This window comes from Lactuca serriola, chromosome 5 (assembly GCF_051521515.1).
Source record: "Lactuca serriola cultivar US96UC23 chromosome 5, Lser_US96UC23_V15, whole genome shotgun sequence".
Lineage (NCBI taxonomy): Eukaryota > Viridiplantae > Streptophyta > Magnoliopsida > Asterales > Asteraceae > Lactuca > Lactuca serriola.
The window spans coordinates 120295912-120305721 of NC_136412.1; the positions used below are offsets into that span (position 1 = coordinate 120295912).

Here is a 9810-nt window from a genome sequence, read left to right on the forward strand (position 1 = left end):
TACACTTAGGAGTGTTAGAATGCTCAAAACCCAACACTTCACACCTTGAAGATAATCGATATAATGATGGATGCACAAAGATATCAGTAGAATGTTAATGGTTGTATGTCAATTTGTTTTCCTTATGTAACCTTAGATCCATCATTTCTCTTCATACGTACAATTTGGAAGGGGAATTTAATCAAACGAGATTCGTTGTTCTTCCTTTTATCTCAAATACACAATCTATTTTCGTATAAATCAACATGATCACATTGCAACGTGACATATTTGTATTTTATTGAATCCCAAATAAATACTCAATATCCTTTAGTGACTCTTTAGTAATTCATCATATGATTTAAATTTGGAGTTAACTAAATCGAATTCTTTGTTTTATATCATAGAACTTGATAAATCTATTCCTCCTGTTGAATCAATTTTAAAACAATCATACTTCACATTCAAGAACTAAACACATGGTTTTAACATAATAATAATTAATATATTAACAAATTGTTTTAACATAATTAAAACCAACCATAATATTTGGAGTTTTTTTGTCCCTCACCAACCCTATTAAGGTTATAATGTTTATATCTTTGCATATGGCCAAACTGGATCCGAAAAACACATATAATGGTAACATACTTTCTCATTTCTATAAATTATACAGTATGTATCTCAAAGAATATTAAGTATTTAACATATAATACATTTGTTTTGTTAGTCGTCTAGGACCAAAGGATCTTATTGTAACGTCCAGGTTTTTCTACCAGGGTACACCCTAAAATTTCATTTCCCTTTTAAAATTTACAAATAGTTTTTTGTGTACACTAGCACGGTGGTATAGAAGAAGTTATCATAAGGATCATATTGGCCTCAAGTACATGATGTAGTCGGGCGTCAAAATAAACTACCTGTAAAATAGATCATCACAAAAACGTAAGACTCATGACTTAGTGAATAACAATTATAATAACATAATCTCATAGATCATATAAATCACATAATTAAACCGAACCACACCAAAATTTTTAGTTTTTTGAAAATTTAAAACCGCACCATTGGTCTTATGTTCGTTTTTGGTTTTTCGGTTATTTTGCAGTTTTTCTGTTTTCGGTTTGGTTTTTGCTTACCCCTACGTCTTATGGTAACACATTAATGAATCTTACTCGACCTCGTAACTCTTGTACAACATTATATTTCATCCGCTATAATCTTCTGAGAACGACTTCCGAGTGCCAAAGTCCCCTAAATGACACAAAAACACACATATTTATACTCTACAGTGCCCCATGTGGTGGCCATAAGCATGCCACATCGTGGTGATCAAGTAAAATCCTGTTTCACCACATGTCGCACTCTCCCACCACGTGTCTTGGTGACTCGCCTCATACCACATTGTGGTGAATCTACTACCACGTCATGGTGATGAGATAGACTCCGTCTAGCCACGTGTCGCTCTCCGGTTGACATTTGTATTGATGATTCACTCATTGCCATGTCGTGGCAAGCATACAACCACATTGTGGTGATCAAGAGTGTGACCGTTCACTTGACTTATATTGACTTTCTCAAAATAGCAATGCACTTTCATCTTAATCTTCAATACGGTCATAAATTTCTCACACGAACTCCATTTTCGATGATAATTATATCCACAAAATCATCTCAACAAGATCTAGAACACTCCTTTGTTATCTTTTGCTAAATAACATTTCTCAATTTAAAGCAACACTAGTTTTTATTTCATCTCTTATCTCATAACCACTTGAATTCTCCGGAAATCAGTAGACAGGTACCGACACAGGTTTTGTGAAGACGAAGCATAGCAATGTTATGTATTATATTTTTGCCATATGTTTTTGGAGTCAAACAAACAATGATTCGAACTCAATGTAAATATTAAATTATCAATACAACATTTGTAATGTTTTTATCTCTATTATGCAATTGTTATGATACTGTACATGACGTCATCTGCCCCCGGACGTTTCCGCCGTTTTATCTATTCGGGGGTGTGACATAAGGCTTGAATTTTTCCACATTAGTATGTATAAAAGGATGGCATTACTAGTAAGAAAAGGTTGTTATTTTGGTGCATTCCACTCCTTCTCTTGGATTCCATTTCCATGAATTTGGATCCCTTATCCCTCTTTTTTTTCTTGCAATTTGGTTCTAGATTTTAATGTTCATAAGTTGCTTCTCCTTAAGGCTTATTTGGTATAAATCTTAATGGATTAAGAACAAATAATTAAAAGTGAAGTATTAATCATCTATTACTGATTAATGATATCCAATGAAAGTGTCAGACCGTGCAAATGTTTTTATCATGTGATTATAATAAAGACCCATGGCCACGATACAATGACTAGTACAATGAGTCACTCTACCTAAAAAACCAAATAATGTAAAAATTAATGCCTTGCAACAATGTAAAACTATAATCTTTGTAAACATTATCATTTTTTTCATATTGCATATGTATCTCCTTTAATGCAAAATAAGATATATGACACAAAAGCTTTCTAAAAATGGGCACATTATTAGATTCTGTGAGTTGCAAGTTTCACTTTAATCGTGTTGAATTCATGTCTGATTGCAATAAAAATATTTTTTTTGACTACTTTGAAAGACACCCATGGATATTTGTATAGACAATATGTGTTTGGTGTTAACATCTTCACACCTTGAAAATAATCGATATAATGATGGATGCACAAAGATATCGGTAGAAGGTTTATGGTTGTAAGTCAACTTGTTTTCCTTATGTAACCCTAGATCCATCATTTCTCTTCATACGTACAATTTGGAAGGGGAATTTGATCAAACGAGATCCGTTGTTCTTCCTTTTATCTCAAATACACAATCTATTTCCGTATAAATCAACATGATCACATTGCAACGTGACATATTTGTATTTTCTTGAATCCCAAATAAATACTCAATATCCTTTAGTGACTCTTTAGTAATTGATCATATGATTTAGATTTGGAGTTAACTAAATCGAATTCTTCGTTTTATATCATAGAACTTGATAAATCTATTCCTCCTGTTGAATCAATTTTAAAACAATCATACTTCACATTCAAGAACCAAAAACATGGTTTTAACATAATAATAATTAATATATTAACACATTGTTTTAAAAGAATGAAAACCAACCATAATATTTCGAGTTTTTTTTGTCCCTCACCAACCCTATTAAGGTTATAATGTTTATATCTTTGCATATGGCCAAACTAGATCCGAAAAACACATATAATGGTAACATACTTTCTCATTTCTATAAATTATACCGTATGTATCTCAAAGAATATTAAGTATTTAACATATAATACATTTGTTTTGTTAGTCGTCTAGGACCAAAGGATCTTATTGTAACGTCCAGGTTTGTCTACCAGGGTACACCCTAAAATTTCATTTCTCTTCTAAAATTTACAAATAGTTTTTTGTGTACACTAGCACGGTGGTATAGAAGAAGTTATCATAAGGATCATATTGGCCTCAAGTACATGATGTAGTCCGGCGTCAAAATAAACTACATGTAAAATAGATCATCACAAAAATGTAAGCCTCATGACTTAGTGAATAACAATTATAATAACGTAATCTCATAGATCATATAAATCACATAATTAAACCGAACCATACCAAAATTTTTAGTTTTTTGAAAATTTAAAACCACACCATTGGTCTTATGTTCGTTTTGGTTTTTCGGTTATTTTGCAGTTTTTCTGTTATCGGTTTGGTTTTTGCTTACCCCTACGTCTTATGGTAACACATCAATGAATCTCGTAGTCGACCTCGTGTCTCTTGTACAACATTATATTTCATCCGCTATAATCTTCCGAGAACGACTTCCGAGTGCCAAAGTCCCCTATATGACACAAAAACACACATATTTATACTCTATAGTGCCCCACGTGGTGGCCATAAGCATGCCACATCGTGGTGATCAAGTAAAATCCTGTTTCACCACATGTCGCACTCTCCCGCCACGTGTCTCGGTGACTCGCCTCATACCACATTGTGGTGAATCTACTACCACGTTGTGGTGATGAGATAGACTCCGTCTAGCCACGTGTCGCTCTCCGGTTGACATGTGTATTGATGATTCACTCATTGCCATGTCGTGGCAAGCATACAACCACATTGTGGTGATCAAGAGTGTGACCGTTCACTTGACTTCTGTTGACTTTCTCAAAATAGCAATGCACTTTCATCTAAATCTTCAATACGGTCATAAATTTCTCATACGAACTCCGTTTTCGATGATAATTATATCCACAAAATCATCTCAACAAGATCTAATACACTCCTTAATTATCTTTTGCTAAACAACATTTCTCAATTTAAAGCACCTCAAAGTTTTATTTCATCTCTTATCTCATAAAATTTACGCCCCATAAAATAATACATGTTACGAAAAACCAAGTGTTACACTTATAGAGACTAGTCAAGAAGTCAATATTATTTTCTCTAAGGATATACAAAACATATACTTTTCATTCAATAAATTTAACATGTAATCCATTTGCTTGTTATTTAACATATAATTCATTTTAGTGGTCTAGTTACGGAGAGTTTAAAAAAAAAAAAAAAAAAGATATCGTTTTTTTCCAATTGTTATATTAAATGTTTGCATCGAAACAAAAACATTTTTATTGTCTGCTTCCTTAATATGATATTATATTAGAAATTGGTAACAATTCACGTGATGGATTCAATGTTGTCTACATGGAATCAATGTATGATGTTATTAATCTAATGAAACTAGGGCACAAAATCATGTTGTTTTTGTAATTGCAACTGTTTTAAATGACCGTACTTTAAGCAATATACATAGAATTTGGAGTTACCGTTTGAGAGTCGGCTGAAAAAGAAGCGGCTGAAGAGCAACCTCAAAGGAGTGTATGTTTCGTCGTGCGTGGTTTGGACTCCCGAGCCTAATCATGAGTTTTTTAGAAACAAAAAACTGAAATTTCTCCCTATTAAATAAATAGGTTATAATCGTCACTATATAATTTCCTCTGTGTAAATAACTAAACATCAAAATATGCCGCGGAAATATAAGCGTCCTAAGTATTATAGACAAACAAGTCAAATATTTTACGAAGGGTGACGATGTCGATTCTTTGTTTTGTTTGTTATGCCGTCCAAAACTAAGATTCTGCGCACAAAGAGATTGTTAGTGTCTTCTACACCTTTATCTAGAAAATGCTTTTATGTCTTCCTATGTAAACAAATTGACAAGTGTTATCATCTCATTGGCTGGCTGATTTGGATCCCCCAATCACTTTATCCATTTATAATTCATTACCAAAACTCTCCACGTCTTCTAGTTTTCCTTTTGGTTCTTAGTTCCTGACCTACTTTTTTTCTTTATCCATGTACACATGTTCGTTTTATAAATAATGTAATAAGAATTAATAAAATTATTATCAAAAAATACTAGTATTATAGTTTTTACTTAAGATTAAGTATGAAACATATAAAATCAAAACTAACTCTAGTTATACATATAAAAAAAGGAAAAAGGAATTAAATATAATTGAATTCCTTCCAACTTTTCATAAAATGCTTCCGATAAACTTTATTTTACTCATTTGGTACAAAACAAGTTAATAAATCGTATTTTACTTATTGTTTTTTTCTATAAATAAAAGCCGAATCTCACATTTAAAACGAGAAGATCGAGAGAAGGAGAAGCAAAGATGGTGGGTAGGTAGCATAGTAAAGGTGGGATTAGGCTTTTATTTTTGATTCTTTTATAAACATAGAAATGAAAAAGAGAATGAGAAAAAATAAAAATAAGGGCGTAATTGTTATTGTAAATATTTGTAGAAAATTTTGAAACAAATGTGCAATAAAATGAAAGGTTTGGATTAGTGGTGTTAATTCGAACTTTTTAGACAGGACCATTTTTGCAATTTCGTGAAAGGATATCGGTGTAAATGAGGGGTGCGCTACGTTGTGACTTTGTGAGTATGTGGGGTGGAGTGGGATAAGCATCCTTTTTATTATTATTACTCCCTCCGTCTCAAAATGATAGTCCACTTTTGACTTTTGAAGTCTTTTTTCTTCAACTTTGACCTTAAATATTTTTATTTGTGTTATATATTACTTGATAAAACTTATAAAAATGAAAATAAAACATATAAATACAATCCATTCATATATTTTGCATCAAGTGTTACCTATAAAAAACAAAAATATTTAAAATCAAAGTTGAAGAAAAAAGACTTTAAAAGTCAAAAGTGGACTACAAATTTGGGACGGTTTCTCTTAATTTTTTGCCAAACACGGTAAGAAGTTACCGGTATCATTTTATTTTTCACCTTTTATCATACCACAACCCTTTGTTTTAGTTTTTTCATTTGTTTTATTTAATTGTACGATTAAAAAATCTTTAGCATATATAAGCACGCTGCGTTATGCTTATGTGGTCACTACCCCTCACACCCATTTCTCCCGCTCTTTTTCGCTTTCTTGTTATTTTTATATTTAAAAAAAAAAAAAAATTGTATCTTAAATTGGTGGAAGGATAGAAATTTATTAAAATTATTGTGACATGACAGAAAACTGAAATGTGGCAGGAATGAACAAGTGGACATTAACGTGTTTTACGTAGTATCCAAATATTCCACGTCATGCCATGTGGGTATGAATAATTAAGTCCAGCTCATCGGTATTATCCGTTGGAACAGTTGGCTCGTAAAATGCTCCACCTCAGGTTTTGGTCTTTGTCCCTTGTGCTGCAGACAAAATCATGGATCTTTTAGGTGAATAAAATATTTGATTTAACATCAAACAATATTTGATACATAGAAAATATATACTTTAATATGTCGATGTGTTTTTTAAAATGTTCTCCTATAATGTTTTTCTAATAGAGATTTTGGAAAAAGCAAGTGATGTTACTCGTATAAAGGTACGAATTAATGTGAAGTGTTATTAACAAAACTATTGTAACAAAATTAGGGTATCGATTATCGAATTATATTTTTGTATGTATTTAGTTTTTTTCTTCTCCGACGATTTTTTTTGTTTTTTTTTTATCTTATCTCTGATTATTTACACTGGTGACTCTACACTTCAAAAATTCGATATGATCTTTGCATTTCAGGATTTTGATGAAGATGAGCTTGATTTTTAAGAATACTCAAATTTGATGTAGATGGATATGAAGCCACGTATTCTTTATAAGGTGTTTTACGACGAAGCTACCGGGTTAATCATATCAAATAGGATAATTCTATCTACACAATTCAATTTCTAACTACACGATTGAATGAGTGATTCGATAAGTCGACTACGTAAATAATTGTTTTTATTAATTTTTAATGTTATATAATACTATTCAATTATTCTTATTAGGTTATAATTGATGGAAATTATGATAATTAATAAGTTATAACTTATAGAAACCATAAAAACCATAAGGGGATTTTAAACACACCGGTAAAAAGTCAAAATCGTTACACAAAACCATTGATAGTAAATTCAATTAAAGTAATATTAAAAAATATAATAATTGTATATCCAAAATGACACGGGTTTCAAAACTATTTTCGTGTTCTTTTTTAAGTAACTTACAGAAGTGGTCCTTGTGTTTTGATTTGATTTATAATTTTTGTTCTTAAATTTACAAATTAGTATGTTATATCCCTGTAATATAAATATTACGGTTTTATTTTTTGCTTCATATAAAAGAATAATTTATTATTTTTTTTCTTTTTCTTTTAATAATATTTTATTATTATTATTAGAATTATATAGCAATTTTATTTGTGCTTTATTTTAATAAAATTTATGTAGATTTCTTATAAAATTATTATTATTTTTTTAAATTGATTATACAAATTATTATTATTATTATTATTATTATTATTATATATATATATATATATATATATATATATATATATATATATATATATATATTCACCGTTCTTTATTCATATTTGTTTTGTAGTTTAAAAATCTTTTAATATTTTTAACGTGTTAATCGAATTTACAATTTAATATATATATATATATATATATATATATATATATATATATATATATATATATATATATATATATATATATATATATGTGTGTATGTGTGTACGCGCGCTAGTTGAGGTATAGAAAAACTGACATTGCCAACTATCGTTTAATATTGTAAAAAAAAAATCTATTTGAAAAAGAAGATAGGTAAAAATAAAAAAGAAAACAATAAATAATTAATATGTCAATGGTTTGACTTGAAGGTAGTAATGGTTTTGACCAAAATTTTGGGTGCTATTAACAACACCTAAATCATGATGAATATGTTTAAAGTTTTTGTACAGATAAAAATAATAATAAGGACAGTAATTATGAGAATGTATCATTGATTATTTTAGGATGCATTAAAATTTTAGAATCAAAAAACTTCTAGTTTGGCTGTATCAGATGTTGTCTTTTCTCTTTCAGATTGAGGGGTCAAGTCTTGACTGAGACGTAGGTGTTATTAAAAGTAGTTTAGTAGGAGTAAGTTAGATTTGATGTTCAAAAAAAAATTAAAAAAATTGAAATCAACTTTAATTTAAATTTTAAAAATAAAAAAAAAATCATATCCTAATAACATTTTCGAAATATATGATATATGTCTTTTAAAAATCCTATTAAATCTTTAAAATTTTATTGTTTGTTACTAAATAAAATGGAAAATCGTAGAAATCATAGAAAAATGTCAGATATCATCAAAGAAACAATCTAAAAAAAATGATATGTGCCACTTTTAGGTTTCGTTTATTAGGATAGATAAACTATAGTATATTTTTTTGGAACAACAGAATTTTATAGATAAAACTTGCAAGAAGCTAGAAAGAAATTACATCACAATAGTAGCTAAATAGGGTGTTGATACATAAAGTGACCCTCTTAAATTTGATGATCCGCAACCGTATCTCTTACCGTAATCTGTTCTTCCTACCGCAATCTGTTTGACTACCGCAACCTCAACCTGAAGATGTCAATCGTAATCAACTCATCCGCAATGGAGTTTATAGTTACATTATCTGACTTGTTTTATTAGCATTTGTATTATCCAGTGAACCTTGCATGGTCACGATAAGTCAGTAGTTTAGTATTTTATATTCTCTATGTAACTTTTTTAGGCTCTATAAATAGAGTCCTCTTCTTCAAGGAAAACTTACCACTTCTTATCATTTCTTATATCTTCTTATGATCTGTTGAAATCTCATACAAAGATCATTATCTCTTATCTCTATCTTACATCCAAGATCCTTTTCATCTTAAACTGATCACACTTACTAACTCGCGTTTGATTGCAAATCGTGTTAAGAATCAGTTTGATGTATACTTGATATAACTTGTTGCTATTTATATTTCCTTTACATTTCCGCAATTTACTTTTATGCAACTAACTATATAACAATTCTAACTTATTATTTTTGAGCTAATATGATCCTTTGAGATTAACTTATTCCGCAACTATATCTTGTACTAACATTTGTTCAAGTGTTTCCCAAAGTTTTTCTCTCAACAATTGGTATCAGAGCCAAAGTGGTTGCTTTTTAAACAAAACTCTGATTTTGAAAAGCCTTCTATACCACTAAAGCTCATTCTTCAAATAAAAAAATAAAAAAACAAAGGAAATATGGCACAAGCTTTATCAGTGAGTGTTTCCAACAATGTTAGGGGCTCTAATAGAGCACCAATACTTGTTGCAAATGAATACCACCACTGGTCAAAAAGAATGGAAAGGTATCTCAAGAGGCTTGGAATAGACGTGTGGAGATCTGTGGAAGAAGGACCACATGTTCTTGTTCT

General features: G+C 30.1%; 2 long non-coding RNA genes across 2 annotated transcripts; one reads left to right on the top strand and one right to left on the bottom strand.

The window, feature by feature from the left end:
- Window positions 1–3244: 3244 nt before the first annotated feature.
- LOC145052901 (uncharacterized) lies at window positions 3245–5411 on the bottom strand. The gene is made up of 2 exons (XR_013684281.1): window positions 3746–5411; window positions 3245–3523 (listed from the first exon to the last, which is right to left on the bottom strand). It is a non-coding gene; the product is annotated as an uncharacterized LOC145052901 (long non-coding RNA).
- A 1436-nt stretch (window positions 5412–6847) lies between these two features.
- On the top strand, window positions 6848–7352 carry LOC145051201 (uncharacterized). The gene is made up of 2 exons (XR_013683458.1): window positions 6848–6916; window positions 7112–7352. It is a non-coding gene; the product is annotated as an uncharacterized LOC145051201 (long non-coding RNA).
- The last annotated feature ends 2458 nt before the right edge of the window (window positions 7353–9810 follow it).